The sequence below is a fragment of the Columba livia genome, chromosome 3 (assembly GCF_036013475.1).
Source record: "Columba livia isolate bColLiv1 breed racing homer chromosome 3, bColLiv1.pat.W.v2, whole genome shotgun sequence".
Classification (NCBI taxonomy): domain Eukaryota; kingdom Metazoa; phylum Chordata; class Aves; order Columbiformes; family Columbidae; genus Columba; species Columba livia.
Window position 1 is genome coordinate 93250504 of NC_088604.1, and position 24752 is coordinate 93275255.

Genomic DNA, 24752 nt, shown 5'->3' on the forward strand with positions numbered 1-24752 from the left:
AAATGAAGAGTAGGAGTAGAAAGGACACAGAAAGAAACCAAGTAACATCTGTGCTAGGTTCACTTTTCGTACCTTTACAGAAGCTCTCTGAAGTCAGTGCTTTGAGTACAGACCCACTTAAAATAGAAGTAAAAGGAACAATTTATTTAGCTTTATACACTGAAAACTGAACTCTTAGAACTCAGCTTGCATTACCACATAGCTTCAGTACACTATTTCTCATCGGAAAAGTTTCAAAGCACATTACAGTTTCAGCAGCTTTTCAAGGTCACAAAGGTGACTACAAACACAAGTCCCTGCCCCCTCCAATTCCTAATCCACCACCCTCAAAATCCAATCTAGCTGTACTCCACAGGCTTCAATACATCATTCACTTGTCTAAGAATCATGGTCTGAAACTACCGGATGTGGTACCAATGCATATTATAGCATGTATTGGAGAAGGCTACAATATACATCAGAGGCAACGTCAGACTTGTCTGTATTTATTTGAAGGTGGATTAAAAAGCAACTTGGATACCCTCAAGAATTTCATCTATCCTATGGACAAGAGATTTTTAGCATCCTTTTAAAAGTTGCTGTTAGAAATATAATCTCCTGCTTCTAGATATATTGCCCGAAATGTTGAGGGGGGAAATGCTTTTAATTCTTCTGGAAGAAATTTAAAATACTGGTAAACTGTGCTGGTTTAACCGAAAACATGTTAATTTTCTTCATGCGGTTAGAAACCTTTCTTTTCCATAGCTAGCACGGTCATTATTTGGACTTGGTCTGAAAACAAGAGAGAACATCCCAGCACAGAGTTAATGTTTTTAATTGCTCTGGTCTGAAAGCCAAGGACATTTTGAGCACTCTGCCCACAGGTATGAGGCATTGAGTAAGGGGGGTACGGACAGGGCAGAGTTTGACTGACATCCAGACTGACCAATAAGAGTACTCCATCCCATTAGCATCGTGCTTCAGATTTAAGGAGAGTCGGGATCTTCCGGTCTCTCTCAGACATATGATCTCTCTCTCTCTCTCGCGTGCGTTCTTCTTTGCTCTTTTTGTCAGAGCCGGGGGAGTTCAGTTCAGGACGTTTAGTTCAGCCTTCTGCCATTCTGCAGAGGCCTTTGGGCCCTTTTTCTGTTTTTTCCTCTCTTTGGAGTCAGCTGTTTGGGACCAGGTACTTCTTCCTGGGACTGGCTGCTTGGTATGGTCAGAGTTCATGAGGATTTGCACTGAGTATCTTTTATTTTATATTCTATTTCTATTTTGTATATATATTTACTAGTAGTGCATTAGTATTTTTCATTGTATTAAACTGTGTTTATCTCAATCCAAGTTTCTCCCTTCTCTTTCAATTCTCTCCCCTATTGGGGGGGGCAGGGGCGGGGAAGGGGGACGAGTGAGCAGCTATCGTGGTTTCATTGCTAGCTCGGGTTAAACTACGACATAAATATAAAAAGACAATAAAACAAGAGATAGCATTAGTGGAAAATAAATAAAAGACAACCTTGGAAAGCCCAGCTACAGCGTGTGATTCCCCCTAGCCTCAAGTTTTATTGAAACTGGCCACTATTCAGAAGTTAACACAGGGACAAATACTTCAGGGATAATCAGGCCCTACGAGTTTTGTGGAAATAAACAGGCAGATCAGAGAGACATCCAAACTAGTGCCCCTTGAGGACAAGTGCAGCAGGAGCTCAGCTATGCTACCAGAACCAACTTCTCATAAGGAGCAGGACAGGCAGAGCCCTGAACACATGAAAATACTTTCAGAGCTCACAATACAGTACACCCAGAAAAGCCCACCACAAGACACAAAGCCACAGGAACTCAGGCTTCATAACCCATTGATCACACAGCTAGTTTCATTCTTGATTAACTGAAGTAAAACCACGAAAGAACTATTTTCCAGATTTTATTGTAGTTTTAACACCAGTCTTTTTCAAACACAATATCAAAACTAGGGACAATAATTTGGGAAGAGATTCAGTTACTAGTTGAGATAAACAAACAATCCTTACTTGGAGAGCAGTAGGACAATTTCTGCAGTCCAGACAACATCACTTAGGAGGCAAGAGAAGGCAGAATCCAGTCCCTCACATAGCTCAACACCCTTTGCAATGCTCTATGATGCCTTTTAGAGACCCAGTCAGCTAATCTATATTAGCACTTCAGTTTGGATTAGGAGTGCACTTTTGAAGTAAATTTCTGTCACCCCACTTACTGTGCTTTGGTTCACATCTCAGAGAAGTTTCTGAATGCATGATCTCGACCTCTCTCAGATAAACCTCAGCCAAAACTCTGGGAAAACACCAAATAACCCAGTACTGTTTGGAGTATACTCAGTCCACAGAACTAGACTACAACTAGTGTAAAATAAAGCCCCATGAAGCACACACATTGTCGATATTGGGTCTGCCTAACTTATTGCTTCACTCTACAGTCTTCAATTGCAGCATACTGCTTCCTAATGTAAACAAAATCCATGAGGCAGATACTGCACATTCATTTAAGAGAGTCTCAAGCAGCAGTAACTAAACCCACAGACTTAAGCTGCCAACACACACCTCACCAGAGCTAAAAAGGAGGGCTGCACTATGAATTTGAGTGTTCCTTTTCCTGGAGTAACTATAGCAGTCATGTCTTTTGCTTCCACCCCTTCACAGTCAGGAGTATCAAAAGCTAGTGGACTGTATCTAGGAAAGTTCCCAGAATAAAGTTTTGGGCAACAACAACAACAACAACCACCACCACAACACAGCAACGACAAAAAACCAAACACACCACATACCAGCAACAAAACCCGAGATCTACACACTTCATACATTACCAACATTTACTGTTTTATACAGCTTTTTAAATAACACTCTAAACACAACTCAATAACCCACATGAAAGGCTCCACTGTAGCTGGTGATAGCAAAGGAAGGGCAGCATGTGCTCGATAATGCTTTTATATTACTTGCACATCAGCTTAACCAACAAAGCTGCCCAGATAAGAGGTTTTTTTGTTTTTGAATAAGCTGACCAACATAATATTCATTGTTTCAGCTTTCTACTGGAATCAAAATATCAGTTCTTTACAAATAGTTCCATCATTTGAGATTTTTCTCTCCAGTCACTAATTTTTATTTTGCTATACAAAATTTAAACACAACGTAATGAGTTTTGAACAAATAATACCTGGCTTCAGCAGGTCAGACCAAAGTGATACTGCATCAATTAATTACAATAAAGTGTTACCTCTTCTATTCAACAAACCATCATCAACTCACTTCATTACCTCCTTGATAAAAACAATTAATTCATATACTAACAATGCAGAGCCATGTTTGGTTTACATTCAGTAAAGGTCAACTCCCTACACCGGGGTGCACACACAGAAGTAGGATTCTTGAAGACAGCATTTTCTGTTAACGTGCTAACCCCTTGAAAACTGCAAAGAAAGACCAATGCTTTCCTCTGTGATTTAACTGAAAGTTTGTGGCTGTTGACTTGTCATTACCATACACACTGAAGAGCCATCTTAGGCTCTCTCCACTAGCCTAGTTTGAAACATCCTTAAGAGAAGTTTTTCTGACCTGAATTCCTGTTAACTCTTGTGAAAACAGACTTAGAGCATCTAGTTGTACTATTTATTCAAAAGAAAACTCAATGAAAAGGTTATTTCCCATCAAAGATGCAGAGAACCTATGCCATGAGATAGCAACGTACTAACATCATAAAATGACGCACTGAGGCAACGTTAAGCAGAAACTAACGGTGCATGAACAAAAACAGTTGTGGATAACTTATTTTTCATAATAGAACAATACCTGGGCCTGAATAATTTCCTCTTACATTACAAAAAAGGCTGTTGTCTGCTGAGATACAGGGTTTTCCCTTTAATCATTTTCTACATTAAAACATCATTGTGCCTTCTCTCCCAATATAAGTTTTTTTAAGAGCCAAAAGATTAAATTAACCTACACCCATTGGCAATCCTCAGGTTTCATCATGCCAGTAATTTCTCAAGAAGCTGAGATGAGATGAACCTCTCATCTCAAGAAACTGAGTTGAGCTACACCAGCTCAGTTATTTCTTACCATCTCATGCAAAGCTTTTCAGACCAGTTTTCTTTTCAAGTGACACTCATTAATTCTTCAGAAAGGTTACTTGGCTTTAGTCCATGATACAGATATAAATGTGTAAGATATATTTACCAAATTTTAAGCAGTTTGACCAAAGTTTCCCATGCCAGATATCTACCAAGGACTGAAAGACGCCAGCCAGACAGCTGAGGAGCTTGCACCTTCTATTAAAGAAAAAGTTTTTACTATCCATGTTCTTGCATTAGGGAGACATCTTTCACTGTGTGTGCAAACAATTAAATCCTTTCTGATAGTCTGATATTATTTGAATTTGGATGGTTTAAAAAAAAAAAAAAAAAAAGAAAAAATTAAGAACCTGAAATTACTTGACCAGATTTTGAAATTAAATTACCCAAAGGTTACATGCATACCAGTTATGCTGAAAACCAGGACTAAACAGACCCCTCTTGAAGTTTCATAAAACATTTATCTTGCATTCACACTGCTAATAGACAGTGAGAAGGAACAAGCCACAGTTCATACCCTCTACACCTATAAGCCAAATATTGAAAATAATCAGACATAAACTGAAGCACACTAACAAACAGGCAAGGTACAAAGATTAAAACTTTTTTTACTTTAGCAGTTTGCGAAAGAAATCACCACTGCTCTCCTCCAGTTCAATGAGAAGATCAATATTCAGATCAAATCATTTGGGTTGCTAAAAGGCTCGAGGATCTGAAGAATACTTCATTTTCAGACAGAAACACTAGTGCAGCACTGAATTCAGAGAGAGGGAAAAAAAGGTGCTACACAAGGTGACAAGAATTAAAAAATACAGCATACTTGGTACAATTAAGGCAGTGAGGCGGTGGGCAGAAAGAACTGATATTAGGGAAAAAAAAAAAGACACAACTATGGACACAAAGATGTACATGACTTGTAACAGTAATCACTCTCCACAATCCACATGTAGATTCTAGAACTCCAATTCATTCGCCAAGGCCTTCCCATTCACTTGGAAGAGACCGTGCTTGCAAAAATGTGAGGTTAGCTAGCTATCTCCTGGTGCTGCCTGTAAAAGAGTAGCTATTTACCTTTTAATAAGCTACAGCAGTAGGGCTTACATCTCCTACTGGACTGATGACCCAAGACAGTACTGAACGGTCATTTCAATTCTCAGTGGTTTTTGGAAAAAACAAAACAAACAAAAAAAACCCAAAAAAAAATGGTGAACCAAACCCAACAAAAACCACATCAACAAAATACCCTCCACACCTCCCTAGGAACATTATGGTAGCATTTAGCCACCATTTGGCATTTAGCTAAGTACACTGCAGTTTGCTTCATTCAAGATGGACAGTGCCCTCTGAACAACACTGTTCTATGTACAACCCCATCCCTTGCTGCAGTCTTAAAAAAAACCCTGCTCCAAAGAACAATATTCATTATTATAATACAAATACTTCACAGACACAGATTTTTATATCCAATATTAAGAGCGGATTTTACCACCTTTCCTTTTTTGGAGGCAACACATCCATGTAAGAAATATTCACTACTCTCAGTCGCCCACTGAGAGCAGTAGTTCTTCACACTAAGCACATTAAAAGACTATGTTCAACACACAAATTTCACAAGCTTTCATTTCAACCGTGATGGGTTTACCTTTCTGCAAGACAGAGTCTCAAGTTTAGTAAGTCAGAAGCATACATTAGTGATCACCATTGAAAAAGTATAACTCAACAACGGTAATTCCACTCCAGAGAAAAGGAGGGAACTGGCTTATCCAGGATAACCACTATGAGACTGCTGTTTTCTTTAGTTCCATAACTCACTAAATGACTCCCTCACAGCTACTGCAATAAAAGAAAAATGGGGTTTATGCACTCTCTCTACAGCCCTCTCCATACTACATTAATTTTGTTTCCCTCATCTTGATGTTATGTGCCTTAATTAAATCAACATATCCTTTATAACAACCTCCTCTAAATCAGTGCCAAACAAGAGACAAGGGGCTACATAATACTATCACAAACCTGCACAACATGGGATACACGTGTGCAATTTTTAATTTCCACCTGAGCCAAACAGCCTTCCATTCTAAATGCATCACCTTTTCACAGATATCTGGCCCTCAAATGTTTACGCACCAACCCTCTTTCAAATATAAGCATATATCCAGAACAAAACACTTCATATCTTCTGGACAGGTGCACTCAGGTAAATTGTTAAGGTGTATATAACACGTATAATAAATATATATAATAGACACATTCAAGCCCCTGAGCCCACACATACACGAGGCGCATCTACACCACATCAAGTGCTTTTAGTTAGCTGCTGACCTGTGAATGCCAATGTGAATGCTAGTTTCAGCATAGCTTTACTCTTAAAGTTAACAGTGGAAGGAACAGAACAAAAACAAAGTGTCTTTAACAGAAACCTGTTGAATATTCTGTAGCCTCCTTTAATTTGATAATATTCATAACAGTCACAAATTGCCTCAACTTCATGCACTTTATTAGTTTCCACTGGCTGTCACAACTATAAAATACTTCGTACAGAGAAGAGCAAAGAATCCCCACAGCCTCTGGCCTGCGCACGACACACCTGAAGCCCCAGACCCAGTTCATCGTCCCACTCCCACGTCATTTCAACTTTTCATAGCCCCAGCCAAAAATGCTGCCTCCTCCCTCCATACACAGGCTAGAGTTCCCACTAACTCAGCAATACGAAAACTCCAGTTTCCCTTTTGCACAAATACCATTCCCCTGATACACACATGTATACATAGCCTAAAATAATCTTCACTCTGGATGTGCATAATCCCCACAAACTCATCCTACCCCCCTGCTCAAATGTACACAAACCTTTTAAGACTCCACCATTCATTCCCACTTCTAAATATCCACCCAAGCTCCCTCACTTTCCTACAATCCATGTCAATCCCTGGAAATTTACCCCGAAAATGAGTGCAATGATGCCCTTATAGACAGAAATTTACACTGCTTGACATCTGTCGCAAATATAGATACCTACAGCTCCTCAGGACATACATAGACTTTTCTCCAAACAGTGCTATCATGACCCCAACACTTTGCAATTGCTATGCTTTTCCATTTGTATCCCGTGGCTCAAACAATAAATATCCAGCCTTTCAATTTCATCACAGCTCCTCACAGGTTCCCAGGACACTAACTACTTTGCCTGCTGCCTTAGCCCATCTCAACACACAAGCGACGGGGCTTGCTCAGTTGGTGACAGCCAATTCTCTCAATGTGAGCACCAGACAAACCAACTTACACGCAATAAGAACATGCATGCCTTTTTGTGCACATACCATCTCATATTACACACGAAGGTCTCACACATTAAGTCTAACCACACCGGCCACCAAACAAAACAAGTTCAGAACCTTGTAGCAACCTGTTACCACTGTGCCTGTAAGTTGTACATAGGCTTACCACCCAAAGCCTCCCTCCTCCACATCATTTAGAAGCCAAACAACTTATTGCTGTACTTCTCACAACACACACAAGATTGTTTACCTAGCGCTCCTAAATTCATATGCCCTCATGTACCACTATCCCTAAATACACGTGGTTTCACCCACCATCTGCATCCTCACTGTATAAACATACCCCTCAATCTACTACAGCACACAAAACAACACACATACAGATTTTTCCAGCTGCATCCAGTCCATCAAAATGACTCTCTCCCTTTGACTAGCTACAAACCACGGTAAAAACATACCCACTGGGTTGGCAGGGACAGCAAGCTGCAACCTACAAGGCAGAGCTGCCTTCAACTTCTTTCCCCTTCCCCACTGAAGACGCCCAGACAAGGCCCATCTGCCAGTGACTTCATCCCCTCCGCACTCAGGCCTAACGACAGCTCCTGCGCCCAGCACCAGGGCCTTACCCGCAGCTCGCCACCTCCCACCACCGCACCCCGTCGGTAAACACCGGGCCCCGCCGAAGCACGTGCACAGCCCCGGCCCGCCGCCCGCCCCGAACGCGGCCGCCGGCAGCTCCGGCTCGCACACGGCACTGCCCACACGGGGCACTGCCCACACCGGGCCCTGCCCGCCGGCTCCCCTGCCCCCGGCCCGCCCCGCCGCGGCACACACAGGGCGGGCCCGGCGGCCCCCATCCCCGGCTACACTGCGGGGCTCGGCTTCCCCGCCACTTCCTCGCCGTCCCTCCCCCGGGCGCCTGCCCTGGTTCCCTCGCCGGGAGCCCGTGTCAGAGCGGCCCCCCGCTCTGTTTTCTCTTCCGCCGGGAAGAGGCCGAGCGCTCCCCGCGGACGGACAGGCACAGGCCCTGCCCGTCACCCCTCCGGCCCCGCGGAGCAGGCCGGCGCTGCCAGCCCCCGCTTCCCACGGCAAGCGCGCAGGCCCTGCCGCTCAGTAACACGCGCGCCCAGGCCCGGTCCGGCCCCTCGGCCCCTTCCCCTTCTTGGACCGGCGCAGACACGACCCTCTCGCCCGTGCCCCACGGCCGGCCCTGATCCCTCTACCTGTCGGCAGGCGAGCGCCGGCGTCTCCCGGCGCTCGGGCCCCAGGCGGCCCGGGTGGGCCCGGCCCGGGTGTGAGGGGGCCTGGCTCGGCCTCAGGCGCGGGCCGCCCCGCGCTGACCGCTGCCGGCCACAGTCGCTGCCTGCTCGCGCACTCCGAGCGCCGCCAGCAGCGCGGACATGTTGGGAGCCCCTGTCCCAAAGGCCGCCGCTAGGCCCGCCCTCCCCGCCGCCCACGTCAGAGCGCTCCGGGAGGGGCGGGCGGGGCACGGCCAACGGCCCCGCCCCCACCGCCCCGCCGCCGTTCCCGCACGGGCCGCCGCACGTCTTTCTCAGATTACTGGCTGGTGCTGCCGTCGCTCATCTCGTCCCGCCCCCTCCCTATGGCCATTGGCCTTCTGCCGTGCCGATTCTACCGTTCCCCAGTGTCATTGGTCTATCCATTCGCTGCTCACCCGCCAGCCCCACCCAGAAGCCTTTTTCTGATTGGGCATTTCCTCTCTGCTTGGCAACTATTGGCTGTGGCTCGTCAGCCAAGACGCTGGCGCACAGAATCTTTCTCCGCACTTTTTTTTACCCGGCCTCGTAGCCCAGCCTGTCACTGAGCGCCCTTGGCCACTCCAGCCCCTCTACATCCGCCACATCCTTTCCCTCCCGGCGCGGTTTGCCTGCAGGCCATTGGCTCTCAGCGCCCTCACTCCCGCAGCCTCTCCCGCCCCGGCTGCCGCTGGTGAAATGGGCGTGAATAGCCCGGTGGGTGTCTTCTCCTGATTGGCCGTCGCTCCTGCCAATAAAGCGGGCGCAGGGGAAGGGCCGCCGTGCCCGCAGAGCGCGTCCCACTCCGCGCTGCGCTCGACACGGCGATTGGCCGCGGGGAGGGGGGAAAGGTGCGCGACCTCCCCCTTGTCCCACGGGGGGCGGCAATGGGTACCCGTATGTTCGCGCGATTACATCACCGCCAGCCAATCAGGGAGTGCGGGGTCCGTCGCGGGCGGGGTCTGGCGCCCGCCTGCCGTTGCGCCCCACGCGCCCGTGGGGTGAGGCGGGGGGTTGGGTTGCCGCCGGCTCCCGCCTCGGTGGGCGGGGCCGCCATTTTTATCACAGTAAAGGATGAGGCTGCGGTTGTTTCCCTCATCTGCGTTCCCTGTGCGCCGGCAGGGCTCGAGTGCCGTGATCCGCCTCAGGGGACGGACGCCTTCCACGGGGGTGCCCGAGGGAGTCTCCTCGGACCGGCCCTTTTCGCCGGCGGGCCCGGGCGGGTGTGCGGGCTCGGAGGGAGGCAGCCGACAACCGCACCGGTGCTGCTGTGAGCGCGTCGCCTGGAAAGTGGCAGCAGTTATGAGAGGGTGAAAACGGCGACGGTCCTCAGCCGTCGGCCCCTCCGGCTCCAGCGAGAGCCTTCCCTTGGGAGGCCATAATTAACCCCCTGCTTGGGCTTGCTTACCCTTTAGCTTCGTTCTCGCCCCCAAGCAAAAATGTTGATTCTGGAAGGCAGGTGAAAATCTGCCTGATGCCTCATAATCCCTTGCTAGTCCCTCTTTCAACAGGCTGAAACCAGCTGGGGTTCCAGCAGTGTGCCCAGGTGGCCAAGAAGGCCAACAGCATCCTGGCTTGTATCAGGAACAGTGTGGCCAGCAGGACCAGAGAAGTGATTTTGCTGCTGTGTTCGGCACTGGTGAGGCTGCACCTTGAATCCTGTGTTCAGTTTTGGGCCTCTCACTACAGAGAAGACATTGAGGTGCTGGAGAGAGTGCAGAGGAGGCGACAAAGCTGGTGAGGGGCAAGTCTGATGAGGAGCGGTTGAGGGAACGGGGGCTGTTCAGCCTGGAGAAAGGGAGGCTGGGGGGTGACCTTATCGCTGTCTACAACTACCAGAAAGGAGCTTGTAGCATGGAGGGTGTTGTTCTGCCAAGTAGCAGGTGATAGGACAAGAGAAAATGGCCTCAGGTTGTGCCAGGGGAGGTTTAGATTGGTTAGTAGGAAAAAAGTTCTTCACAGAAGGGTTGTCAGGCATTGGAACAGGCTGCCCAGGGAAGTGGTGGGATCACCATCCCTGGAGGTGTTAAAAGGTGTTTAGACAAGGTTCTTAGGGACATGGTTTAGTGTTAAATTATATGGTTGAACTCGATGATCCTGAGGGTCTCTTTCAACTGAAATGATTCTATGATTCTCCCTCTCCAGAGAGGGACCCAGCCCCTGCCTTGCCCTGCAGCCTTGTGTGGCACTTGTGCTGGCTGTGGTTCGATGCTGAAGTCTTTCCTCACAAGCTAAATGGCACAGAAGTGATGTCCTTGCCTTACACTCCCAACTTCCTGAACTTTAACGTGCCCCCTGTCCAATGGCTTACAAATTTCCACACTCTTGGTAGCCTGCCCTTGTGCCCTTGTCACACCTGACACTGAGGTGTTTCCTCCCCACATGCTGTATGCATCAGTGGGAATGAACACTTGCATGCAGAACTTGAGGTCATAGGTCAAAGCACAGTTTATGTTGAATTTTTGTTTATCTGCCTGTCTATTCTGGATTGTTTGCAAAGGTGGAAACTTTCCCTTCTGGAGCTGACGTTTTCTCCCAGTCTTCAAGAAAGAAATGCTATGGGGTTCTTTCTCCAGGCTCTCTGGAGTTATTTCCACAGTACAGATAATACTGTGCAGCTTTTAGCTCTAAGGTCATCAGCAACACCATTCACATTAGAAAATCCTTGCACAGGGCTCTGGAGGCACTTTGAGCTCAGGTAACTTATGCGACTGCCACTCTAAGAGCTGAAGCTTTGCTTTCTGTGGGTTCGTGTGTGACTTCTCTGCAACAAGAAGATGGGAAAGGTCACTCCAGCCTGACAGTGCTGTTTCCCACAGCTCTCCACCGGTTGACAGAGTTGATTGAGAATGAAACCCAGATTGCCTCCGCACAGGCACTCGTGAGCAGCTTCAGAAACTGCCAGAAGCCTGAGACTGTGGTTAGCCTTCTGTCATAGAAAACTTGCTCATAGACAAGCTAATTTGAGTGCTCAGACCCAGCTGCCAATCAACCTAGTTAACTTTGCAGTGTCCACATGATCTGGGACTCAAGATACTTTGATATATCTAGCTATGGATTTTTTTTTCCCCCCCCTCAGACTGGTATCTTGTAGTCATTTAACCTCAATTCATGTATTATTAGGGCAATGACAAATCTGGCTAAAAATGCTATGTAAACTTCATTCAGCCTACATAATTCTCGGACTTTTGAAATAGCTTTTATTTTAAGTGATTCACCAGGAATTTTTGGAGAGCCTGTCACTTTTAAAACTCAGGGTAAATCTTGCACAGATTTCAGCAGGTACAGACCTGGGCTGTAATTTCATCAGGTCTCTGTTTACGCCCTCTACTTTGTTTCTTGGTTACCAGCCAGAGAGATACCATAGGTAGCATCAGATAATTTTGCTCAGTGTGACCAAGGTATACTCAGCTGCTACTGACTCCTCCACCAGCCATTCCTCCCACAGTGACTCTTAAAACAAAAATGTACATAAATATTGAAGGAAATAACGAGTTAGTCTTTCGGTTGTCTTTCAAACTTTCTGATCCTGCATTTCTCCTTGCTTCTAGGTTGGACACTTTTGTTCTTATCCTCCTCATTCCACCTTCAGCTCTAACTGCATGTATCAGTTTATAACAAATTTAGGAAAATATAAAATTCTTCCTTATCACATCACCTAATTGCCAGGACAACCTTTACATAATTGTCTTCCCAAAATAAGAAATACTATGCTACATTATCTATAATGTGATAGATAAATCATATCCCCTCTTGCTTCCCAAACATGACCTGCTTAAATGTTAGAGATGATTAACTAAAAATCTACACCCTGCACACGAGTCTTTAACCCAGCATAAACAGCACATTCCTAATCACTAGGAAATGTGCATATCTGACTGGTTTATGTGGGCTAAAATGAAACGCTGGCGTTGCTCAAGAGGTGTGTGTGGCAAGAGGAAAGTGGCAAGTAGCACAGTGACAGGCAGCAGGGGCGGCGGGTGAAGTAATAAGTAGGTGAAATAATGGTTGCATGTGGCAATGTGGAGTTAATGGCTAATCTAGGGATTTTGTGCCCTTTCGTGGCTGGCCCCAGCTAAGCTTTGTGTGAGATTACTAAAGCAGGATATTTGTTCGTGAGAATATGTGTGTGTTGGATTGACAGTAAATGTGTGCATGCCTGATAGCATGTGCATTTCTTAATGTATGCACTGTCCATCTGACTTTTAGTGGTGATGAAAATGACTATGAAATATAGAAATGTTAACTGATAAATGGGAAATAGATTGTACAGGATAAAGGTAATTTGCAAACAGCTTTGTTTGGTGCTGCATTTAAGAGGAAGGAATGTGAGTTCCTACCATACAGAAGTTTTAAAATTTCCACTTTTTTACATTCTTTTATTACTGGTGAACAGGTTTGTCCTTTTAGGAGTAGCTGGTGGTGAATGTCAAGAATTAATTTCGTGTTCAAATGAATGAGCTGTAAAATAAGTCTTGAAAAAATGTCAGTAACTTTGGGAAACTACTCGATCTGACACGATTTTTACATTGTTATCTCACCGTTTACCCTTGGTTTTGAGCTTTTAAAAAGTTAGCTTTTCATCTGAAGCATGTATCCATCTCGTGTTTTAACTGGCCTTCACACTACTTTGACCACAAGTGGCAACTGCTCTAGTTTCACAAGAAAGCATTCTCTGACATTGAGAATATTCGTCATACGTGACTATTTTTTATACGCAAAGCAAACAAGCTCTTTCATTTTCAGCTGAGTAACTTCCCTTGGAAATGAACTCACTAAACAGCAGTAGTTAAGTTCTTCACCACTTCCCTGTGTACCCCTTCCAGATTACACCATCTATGAAGAAAGGAAGGAAATCACCATACATAATAAGGTCATCTTCATATTAAGAAATCAGTAGAGAAAATTTGGAAAGATTCATGTAATATTTCACCTTGGTTTTGCTCAACAAGAGAAAGATTAGATGCTCATACATCAATGGGGAATAGGAAGAATGTGGGAGGGCTGGCAAAGAAAAATGCAGAGATGCAGACAAAGGCAAAACCAAAGTAGTGTTAATGTGTCAAAATGAAATAACTGAAAAGCGGATATGCTATTTCCAGTATTTTGGGGAAAATAAGTGGTGGAATTTCATAAAACAGTTCATGACACCCTCCTTGTGATGAAAGAAAACTTATGGGATTCCCAACTGCAACACATGGATTAGAGGGTATTTGCAGTTTAGGAAACACAAAAGTGAAAATAAAGATGCATGATAACATTCTATGTTAAGGAAGCAATGTTCTGTAGATAACCCAGATCATAATTTAGTTCCAGTTTATTTTTGGGAGAGATAGTCACAGAGTGTATTGAGAGGAGAGGGCTGTGAGATCATTACTGACCCCTTGGTGGAAGTTTTGAAGACAGCTGCTACAGAAAACTCTGTATCATTAAAGAGATGGTACTGCTTGGATACAAAGAACCAGTCAGTGAGATTTCAAAATCCCAGTTAATATTTTGGGGAATACATGCTACTCATAGTTGGGGCCAGACATTCGGGACTGTGGTAGTCAATAAATTCCCCCTCCCAACAGTCACTGAGCCTGTAAGAAGTAAAGCTTTTGGATGGTTCAAGAACATGCTCCCAAAGGCCTGCCTGTAGATAATAACCCTGGAGTAGGTGATCACAAGTTATACGACGAAAGGCAGGAGTGAAAGAAAGAACATTCTCAGTTTCAGGATGGCGAACTGTGAGAAATGAAGGTATCTAGCAATAAAATCAGTTTGTATAATGAAAATCGAAGTTTGAATGTGGAAGAAGACCTAGGTATCTTGAAACAAAAACTACTAATTCCGTTGGGATCCTGTATCTCACTCAAGGCAGAAAGGTTTATGGGTAGAAGCCTACAAGGTCTTCCTTACAAGGAAGGCAAGTGGCATCGAGAGAGGTAAGAATTATAAGCAGAGAGCATATAGCAAAACAGAAAAAAAAAAACAAACAAAACTGTTTGAGGAAAGATCTAAATAAATGTGAGAATGAAAGGAGAATTTATCTGGAAAATTAGGTCAGTCTGGACCTTGCATATGATATTTGGAAAACCAGCAAGATGTTATCCAGCTATGACATAATATTGTAAGAAAGAAGTGATGTTGCTTTCCAGTGAGGAAGAAGTGGGGTTTACAGATAGTCTGCATCTGATTTTAAAACTAAATGCATATTTTGTCTGTATTTTCAGTAAAGATGGTGATGTTGAACATAGGGTTAGAGGGCAGGATGGCTAATAGCTAGGAGGGAAAGGAAATTACTAGTATTGCATATAAGATGAAAATAAAACACAGTCTTCAGCCTCTGGGTAGAAAGAAAATAATGCCCATTCCAGAAGTCAGGAAAGTGTCAAATGAAATAACGTGTCTCATAGTAAGCTTTTAAAAGTAATATAGTAGGAAATGAGAAAGAGTAATGTTTGTTTACAGAATGTGGATCGTATCAGATTAACCTAGTATCTTTCTTTGATAATGTCATTCAACTTCTAGAGAAAGGAGGAGGTGATAGGAATTAGCAGAGCAGTATCAGAAACTAATGGAGGCAATGGACTATCCATATAGGATAAAGCGACATCAGAGGTGAAGTATCTGAGTAAAGGTTGTTCTCTTTCTCTTCCCCACCCCCGCCCTAAGATCAGTTTTGAGTTTAAGCCTATTAGAAATTTTCCGTAAGGACAGTGACAGAAGAAGGTAGTGGGAAATTAAGGATTGGTGTCACTGTCAAAATTTTGGGTTTTTTGACCATGGGGCAAACTCCGTGGTCCCTAGTCTCCTCAAATCAGATGGGCTTCATCCTTCTAGGGAGAGCAAGAGGACTATAGCCCATAAGTTGGCAGGGCTGATCAGGAGGGCTTTAAACTAGGTTTGAAGGGGGAAGGGATTGAAACTGGGCTCTCCAAAGATCAGCCTAAGGATGGAAAGCCCGAATTAAGAGGGAAATCAGCAGCCCACTTGAAGTGCATGTACACTAATGCACGCAGTATGGGCAACAAACAAGAGGAGCTGGAAGCCATCGTGCAGCAGGAAAGCTATGACATAGTTGCCATCACAGAAACATGGTGGGATGACTCATATGACTGGAGTGCTGCTATGTGTGGCTACAAGCTCTTCAGAAAAGATAGGCAGGGTAGGAGAGGTGGAGGGGTGGCTTTATATGTTAGAGAATCACTCGACTCTGTTAAACTTGAGGTCAGCAGTGACAAGGTTGAGTGCCTGTGGACCAGAATCAGAGGGAAGTTCAACAAGGCTGACATCCTCGTGGGTGTCTGTTACAGACCACCCAACCAGGATGATGAAGGAGATGAATTATTCTACAAGCAGCTGGCAGATGTCTCAAAATCGACGGCCCTTGTTCTTGTGGGTGACTTTAACCTGCCGGATATCTGCTGGGAGCTCAATACTGCACAGAAGAGGCAGTCTAGGAAGTTCCTAGAGTGTATAGAGGACAATTTCCTTCATCAGCTGGTAAATGAGCCTACCAGGGGCAAGACCCCACAAGACCTACTGTTTACAAACAGAGAAGGGCTGGTGGGAGATGTAGTGGTTGGAGGCCGCCTGGGGCATAGCGACCATGAAATAATAGAATTTTCAATACTCAGAGATGCAGGGAGAACCATTAACAAAACCTCTACGCTGGACTTCCGGAGGGCAGATTTTTGCCTATTCAGAAGTCTAGTTCAGAGCATACCCTGGGAAACAATGCTTAAAAACAAGGGGGCCCAGGAGGGCTGGACATGCTTCAAGCAGGAGGTTTTGAGTGCACAGGAACAGGCTATACCAGTGTGCCGAAAGGCTAGCCGGCGGGGAAGACAACCGGCTTGGCTAAACAGGGAGATTCTGAATGAAATTAGAAATAAAAAGAGACTTTACCAACTGTGGAAAAAAGGGCTGGCTACTTATGAAGATTTTATGGAAATAGCTAGATCATGCAGAAAAAAAATCAGGGAAACAAAAGTGCAATTTGAAGTTAATTTGGCCGAATCTGTCAGGGATAATAAAAAGTCCTTCTTCAAATATGTTAATAACAAAAGGAGGGGCAAGGAAAACCTCCATTCTCTGTTGGACTCTGAAGGAAATATAGTTAACAAAGATGAGGAGAAAGCTGAGGTACTCAATACCTACTTTGCCTCAGTTTTCACCAGTAAGACAGGTGGCCCTCAGGACAACTCATCTCTGGAGGTGGTTGACAGAGATAGGAAGCCAAATAGGCCCCTTGTATTCCAGGAGGAAATAGCTGGTGATTTACTGAGCCATCTGGATCCTCACAAGTCTATGGGACCAGATGGGATCCATCCTAGGGTGATGAGGGAGCTAGCAGAAGAACTTGCCAAGCCGCTCTCCATCATCTTCCAACAGTCCTGGCTCACTGGGGAGGTCCCATATGACTGGAAATTGGCCAATGTTACCCCAGTCCACAAAAAGGTCTGCAGAGCTGACCCTGGCAACTACAGGCCTGTCAGCCTGACCTCGGTGCCTGGCAGGGTTATGGAGCAGATCATCCTGAGTGGAATCACACAGCACCTTCAGGATGGACAAGGGATCAGACCCAGCCAGCATGGGTTTAGGAGGGGCAGGTCCTGTCTGACCAACCTGATCTCCTTTTATGATCAGGTGACTCACCTGGTGGATGAGGGGGAAGCCGTGGATGTGGTCTATCTGGACTTCAGCAAGGCCTTTGACACTGTCTCCCATAATATACTCTTGCAAAAGCTGGTAGCCCATGGCTTGGACAAGTGTACTCTACGCTGGGTTAAGAACTGGCTGGAGGGCCGGGCCCAGAGAGTGCTGGTGAATGGGGCTGCATCCAGCTGGCGGCCAGTCACTAGTGGTGTTCCCCAGGGGTCAGTGTTGGGTCCAGTCCTGTTTAACACCTTTATTGACGATTTAGATGAGGGGATTGAGACCATCATCAGCAAATTTGCTGATGACACCAAGTTGGGAGGGAGTGTTGACCTGCTGGAGGGCAGTAGGGCTCTGCAGAGGGATCTGCAGATAGACTGGAAAAATGGGCTGATTCCAATGGGATGAAGTTCAACAAGGCCAAGTGCCGGGTGCTGCACTTTGGTCACAACAACCCCCTGCAGCGCTACAGGCTGGGCGCAGAGTGGCTGGAGAGCAGTCAGACAGAAAGGGACCTGGGGGTACTAATTGACAGGAAGCTCAACATGAGCCAACAGTGTGCCCAGGTGGCCAAGAAGGCCAACGGTATCCTATCCTGTATCAAAAACAGCGTGGTCAGCAGGACAAGGGAAGTGATCCTTCCCCTGTACTCTGCACTGGTGAGGCCACACCTGAAGTATTGTGTTCAGTTCTGGGCCCCTCAGTTCAGGAAAGACATTGAAGTGCTGGAGCGGGTCCAGAGAAGAGCAACACGACTGGTGAAGGGACTTGAACATAAGACCTATGGGGAGAGGCTGAGGGAGCTGGGGTTGTTCAGTCTAGAGAAGAGGAGGCTTAGAGGTGACCTCATCACTCTCTAGAACTACCTGAAGGGAAGTCATAGCCAGGTGGGGATTGGTCTCTTCTCCCAGGCAGTTAGCAATAGGACAAGGGGGCATGGGCTTAAACTCTGCCAGGGGAAATTTAGGCTGGATATTAGAAAGAAATTCTTTACAGAGAGAGTGGTCAGGCGTTGGAATGGCCTGCCCAGGGAGGTGGTGGACTCGCCATCCCTGGAGGTTTTTAAACTGAGATTGGACATGGCACTTAGTGCCATGATCTAGTAAACGGACTAGAGTTGGACCAAGGGTTGGACTCGATGATCTCTGAGGTCTTTTCCAATCCAGTCGATTCTGTGATTCTGTGAAATAAATTTGTAAATGACTCAGTGCTCAGTGGTACCAACTGTAAGGAGAACTAAGAAACCATACACAATTCATCTGATGGAGAAATAGAAATGTAGTTAACGTCAAGAGTCTAAAGTGAGACCTTTGGGGATTAATATCAGAAATTTCCTCTAGCAGCTGGGAGCTCATCACTTCAAAATGATGCTGAAGAAGGACAGAATATTCTAGTTTATCGCAGCATGATATGAAATGCCATGCAGTTTCAGCACTAGAAAGAAAAATGCAATCTTAAGCATGGCTGGGCAACAGGTTAAGTGCCCTCACACAGGCACTTAATTGGCAGTGTGGAAGTACTTACTCAGAGCTCCACACAGGCAGCCATGAGCTGGCTTTGAGATGTAGCAAACTGAAGGGGTTGATGTGCCATGATTATTTCTGTTGCTTTCATTTAGGCTTTGTTCATATTGTTAAATTGGGTAGGGACAGCCAGCCACAAGCTGTCAAGCCAGTTTGTAATTAAGCCATGACTTAGCATGGCTTAATAAGTTACTACTCCACAGACAAGCTGTAATAACTGCCTGTGTATGCGCCTAGCTCATCCAGCTGCTGAAATACAATGTGTTAGTTTAAGCTACCGTACTCTGCTACGGCATCCTAGCTGATAAGCAATCATTTGCCTTGGTAACCCAGTCACTTGTGAGCATACGTTCACACTTTCTCTCCATGCTACTGGGATGCTCAGAACTCAGTGCATTATTCTAAGTAGCATGGGAGATACACTAGAAGTGTTAGTTTTGTTTGCTTCTTGCTGAGAGTCTCCTTTTGCAGTCCAGAATCTTGCTAAAAATTTTACTTTGATGTTAGAATACAAATTTTTGCTTAGACTTGTCTCACCCATCTTCCGTAATGTGTCTTCATCATTATTCCTGCCCTGGTTTGTTCTTCACTATCTGGACTTTAGATTACTTTTTCTACCCTTTGACAGAAGTATTTTAAGAGAGCTGAAAATGTTTTAAGAGAGCTTAAAATGCTTTAAGAGAGTTCAAAAGCTTAAGCATAATCAACTGGATTGTACTTACATTCTTATCTTTAAAGCCTGTGTTATGTTCTTATCATCTTTTAAGCTTATGTTATTGAACAAGTCAATCAAGTTTCACTAGCAAGCTTGCTTTTAGACTCCATAAAATACACAATTTCTGGTAACAACATCCTCTCAATTTTTAAACACATTTCAAATGCTGTGTAGATACAATGTCATATAGTACCAACAATTCTAATGAAAATTCACAAATAAGCATGAGATTCAAAAAGAAAAAAAAATCTGAATACATTATCATTGAAATCTGCAGCTATTAATCGAGATACACTACTGCCAATGCAACTTCCTTGCTACCTTTTCCTGTCCACTTACACTTCTGTCCTAAGCATGTCTCTAATAGTAACGTAATTACAAGTTCATAGCTTCCTACTTAATCTTTGTGATATTTTCCTAGTTCATATGGAAGCATCGTGACTGTTAATTCATTATTTTACCCTTCCTTACTGTAACTATGAGAAGTAATTGCCTGGGAGAGTGGCAAAGGTTGCTTCATAAAATCAGTGTCACTTTATAAATACTTTCCCACATTTTCATTCACTATCGTCTCTTTTTTTCTCCCCGTTGTTGAGGGAGAACAACAGCTTGAGAGCCCCAGCAAGAGAGGGGCCTTGTAACACACATTGTTCTCATTTATCCTTGGGTAAGAGAAGCTGCCTAGAATGGGGCAACACATCAGGCAGAAGCAATCTGATCTATGTGAGTATTATTTGAGGATGTTTCTGGTGAGGGCATTCTGTTAAGATCAGCCAAGATGTTAAGCTGGAATAGATGTGACTCATCATCCTTCTGAAGGGAAAAACACCAGCAACCAAGCTGTGCACAGCATGAAGGGTTGCCCTAACACACACTTGAAATGTTCACGATGAGCAAAGTGAGTCTTGAGAAGATTTTGCCTTTTTGTTGTTGTTGGTGGTGGTGGTGGTTTTTCCCCCAAAGGCTAAGGGGGTCAGATGTTTTGTTCTGACAGAGACTTCATGCATGTCTAATAGTTGACTGACCCTTTTCCCAAAGAACCAAACTGCAGCAGGGGCTGTTGATTAATTTATAGATGCATGCAGCTGATGAATACCAGTTTAAGAAGGAAGGAAAGGTGGCAAGAAATCAAACAAACCAAGAAACGTAAGCCCACAGCAAGGAAAGGGTCACTGTTTCTCTAAAATCCTGTAGTGTCTAAGCAGTCCACTCTGGTATTGGTTCCAGTAGTGCACAACCCCAGAAGAAGCGACCCAGCAGGCCAGAGCTGCAGACGTGACTGGTTGTGAACTTGCTAATGGAAACACTTGGTGGTGACTCAAGGAGTCTCCAACAGCAAACCCGTCTTATAAGATCAGCACGCTGCACACCAGCTTGCTGGAACGGAAAGCTGATACATCTCATTGGCCAGAGGGATAACACTAAATTGCTACAAACAAAATAAAACAAAAAAAAAACAACCAACAACACCCCCCCCAATCAAACAAATAGTTAATTCTTCCTTCTCTGCATTTCTGTTGGGTGGTTTGATAGGTGCTATCCCTGACCCTCGAAGTGGTTCATGTCAGTCACATTGTGGTCATTTCAATTCTGAGCTCTAAGCAAAGTGCTTGGCCTTCTGCATACTAAATCCAGGTACATTCCCTGCATTGTTTTGCAGTATCTGCTGTTCAAAAATTAACATTTTTAATGTTAAAACATACAAGTGTGTAATGAATCTTCACAAAGAAAAGCAAAGTAGAATGTAGGCCAGGTTCCATGTTGTTATTTATTAAGGGTTTTTTGGAATTAATAGAGTTTTGTTGTTTGTTTGGGTTGTTTTTTGTGGTGGTGATGGTGATTTACCAATTATATAATAACAGAACAACTGTTTCAAGGTAAATATGTTGTTTTAGTTTTGAAAGTAATGTTAAATCCTTCTTTGTGTAGTTACCAAATCCTTCCTAAAAAAAGGAAAACGAGTGTATTGCTTGCTAGCATGTCCACATGGAGATTATTAATGACAAGGGTATTAATTTATATAAGCTTCTAGAAATTATGTTCGTGTCTGGACAGAATTAAAAAACCACAACACATCTCAGATACATTCTCACCATGGTGACCTACAAGAGAACTGTCACAACAGAAGCTGCCGTTGCCACTACGATTTCCAGAGCTCTTGCTGTTCATGTTGTTGCTGAAGAGAAAATCCACTGCCCTTCGCTGCACTTAATGCTCAGTAAGATCAGATTGCAGCTTAAAGATAATGTTCACACTTTACTGTACATCAGTATCAAAGAGAAAATGAGATGATCAAAATATGCCAACTATAATAATAGTGTCAACACTAAGTATGCCATGTACTTTCTTCGAGGTACTGAGCGATCTGACTCCCTCCTGTTTCTGCAGAGGGAAGCCAGCATCATGATCACAGCCTTTGGGCTCAGCTCTGCTCAAGCCAGAGCGCTGCTCCTCTTTGTAGGAACACTAGCCAGGGGTCCTGATTTCAGGGAGTTAATTTTCTTCCTAGTAGCTAGCTTTTGGATTTGTGCTGACAACAGCATGGATAAAACAAGGATGTTTTAGTTACTGCTGAGCTGTGCTTACACAGAGTCAAGGCCTTTTCTGCTTCCCACATCAACCCACCCGCGAGTGGGCTGGAGGTGCACAAGAAGTTGTGAGGAAACACGGCCAGAATAGCTGACCCCAATGGACCAAAGGGATATTCCGTACCATATGACATCATATTCAGCGTATAAAGCTGAGGGAAGAAGAAAGAAAAGGAAGAGTTTGGAGCTGAAATGTTAAAGTCTTTTGTCTTCCCAAGTAACCACTACATGTGATGGAGCCCAACTGTCCTGGACACCTGCCTGCCAATGAGAAGCAGCAAATAATGAATTCCTTGTTTTGCCTTTATCTCAACTCACAAGTCTTCTCACTTTCACCCTTCTCATTCTCTCACCCATTCCACCGTGGGGGATGTGAGCGAGCGGCTACATGGTGCTTAGTTACTGGCTGGAGTTAAACCACAATACCAGTTGAGAAGCAGAGGGTTGAGCCCCCTCAAATGAAAAATAAAATCTGGTGGTGTTTTTGAAACACAAAAATAAATTAGTGGTTGCAGTTATCAAAGGAAAAATATAAAATAAAATTAGGCATGTTGTCTCACTGCACCATGAATATAATGAACTCTCTTCCCACACTCCACCGAAGGACTGCCAGTTAAAAAAAGCATGTTGCAAAGGTCCCTTTTTGCCAACAGAACCACTAAGTCATGGAAATGTGTAAAGCATGCCTTTTTAACAGGGTATCTGTTTCCCAAATAAAGTGTATTTGAAATTATCAGAAAAGGTTTTCTAACTTCAAAGATAATCTAAAGCTAGCAACAAAATAACACGAGATTTTTAATGTGGATGTTCAACTCCAGAGATGTGAGCAGTTTCATGAATTTCACATGCTGCAGTCCTAAAATGGAAGAAAACCAACAAAGTCCTGGTGATAGGACTTGACATTTCAAAAGCAGTATTTCTGGAAGTCAAAGGGCACCCAGCAGATCTCTCATTAGCCTGCTCACTACCAAGAAACTCTGGAATGAATAACTCAGAGAAACTGCTGCAATATCTATAATTAACTATGGCTAAGGGAATTAGAGTTGGAAGTTACTATGATAGTAGGGAAGCCTCTGATATGATGAAGTGATGAAGCAAAAGGAATTAAAATTATTTGAGAAAATGCTCCAAACCCTCGGCTGATCATCATTATTAGTGACACCTTATGTGTGAACCCTATGAATAAAGTAACCAATTTTTCATAAGCTGCAAGGTCAGGGTCTAATGCACAGTTGATAGTTTTACTGTATGTAATTTATAATCTTAAAAAGTCAGGAAAAAAGGTTCGTAATAGATATTGTGCTATCTGGGAAATGGAGACCCAAATCAAATTATAATTCAACTGACTTTCTAAGCAAGAATTTAAATCTAAGTTTGGAAATCAGTGAATCAAAGGATCACCGCATATCAGAGACAGTTGAGTGTGAGACAAGCATTAACGTATTTCATTTGTGTTCATCTAAATAGCTCAAGCTGATGGTAATTACCATACAATATATAAGAATTTTCTCTAAATTGAAGGGAGCAGTGGAAGGGAGATGTTCCAAAGACATGCTGAGGTTTACCCTCCTCTGCAGTGAGGGAAGTCCCTTGTACTTTGGGGAGAAGCAGGCAGAAAAACAACCGAGAAGTATATTCTGAAGTGCAGTTTTACTGGCTCCTTGGCTCCCAGAGGCAAGCTGTGACTGTCAGAAGAACGTACAGACTGAAATTAGGTTTTCTTGTTTCTATGCTTTTTGTTTGTGTGTTTAAGTTTGTTTCCACTTTGTAATCAGAAACTTAACCCTTGCTTAGCTAGTATAATGTTTTTTCTTCATTTAACTTTGCCTGGTAACAATGGTGACTTCAAGTAACTGTGGTGAGCACAAGGCACATTATTTCTGCAGAAGCATCAAGGCCAAATAAATGAGTTGGCACACATACCCTTAGGATACCCACAACCTGGGAGAATGTTGAGAAACCAAGGCATTTCTTAACAAATAGCAGGAGTCAGCATTACACTACAGGAAGAAATCTTTCTAGTGTGGCGTTCATTGAACATGAGACTGCACAACTGCAGGTGCCCAACTGAGATTAAGTCTCTTAGAGGTTACACAGAGAGCTCTGACAGTACCGAGGATTCAGCATATCTCAGGGAAGGAGCCATGAGGAAGAAGAACAGGTGGAACTCCCGAGACAGTCAAGCATGAGTGCCATGGGAAGCCACAGAGAGTATGACTACCAGGATAAACGAAGTGAGTATCTTACATCTAGACAAAAGATTCAAGAAGTGTAAATATGACATCCTTTTGCAATGGAATATAAGAACAGCAAAATTCAAAAGCCTGGAACAGAAAGAATGACAGAAGACTCTGGAGAGCGCTACTGTGCAAAGCTCTTCAATGATAACAGACTCAGCTTTTTCATAAAGTATTTGGAAAAAAAAAGAAAAAAGTTGAGAGGCTTCACAAGTGAATTGTAGTAAGTGCAAAGGTACATACATAGTGGACACTGCCAAACACGCTGCTGGCACTGTCATATCACATGAGAATACTTAAAACTGGATGCCAGCAGTATATAACTTATAGAAATACAGAAAACCTCAGTGCCAGTTTATTCAGATAGAGAGGGACCTTTGGATATAGGCTTTGCAATGGTGTATGTTTATCTAAGGTAGGCCAGTGTGAGC

The 24752-nt window shown here is 44.2% G+C and overlaps 1 protein-coding gene across 14 annotated transcripts in view; it reads right to left on the minus strand.

Annotated features, from left to right (window-relative positions):
• Positions 1-8824, minus strand: part of PPM1B (protein phosphatase, Mg2+/Mn2+ dependent 1B) — a 58699-nt gene extending 49875 nt beyond the window's left edge. For 5 of the 14 annotated variants that reach the window (XM_065058211.1, XM_065058210.1, XM_065058213.1 and 2 more), the window contains exon 1: positions 8583-8821. The gene's annotated coding sequence lies outside the window, so the exon portion shown is untranslated. Of the gene's footprint in view, positions 1-8582 lie in introns of all 14 variants that reach the window. The other 9 variants (XM_065058221.1, XM_065058222.1, XM_065058220.1 and 6 more) reach the window with 4 other exon arrangements.
• Between the last annotated feature and the right edge of the window lie 15928 nt (positions 8825-24752).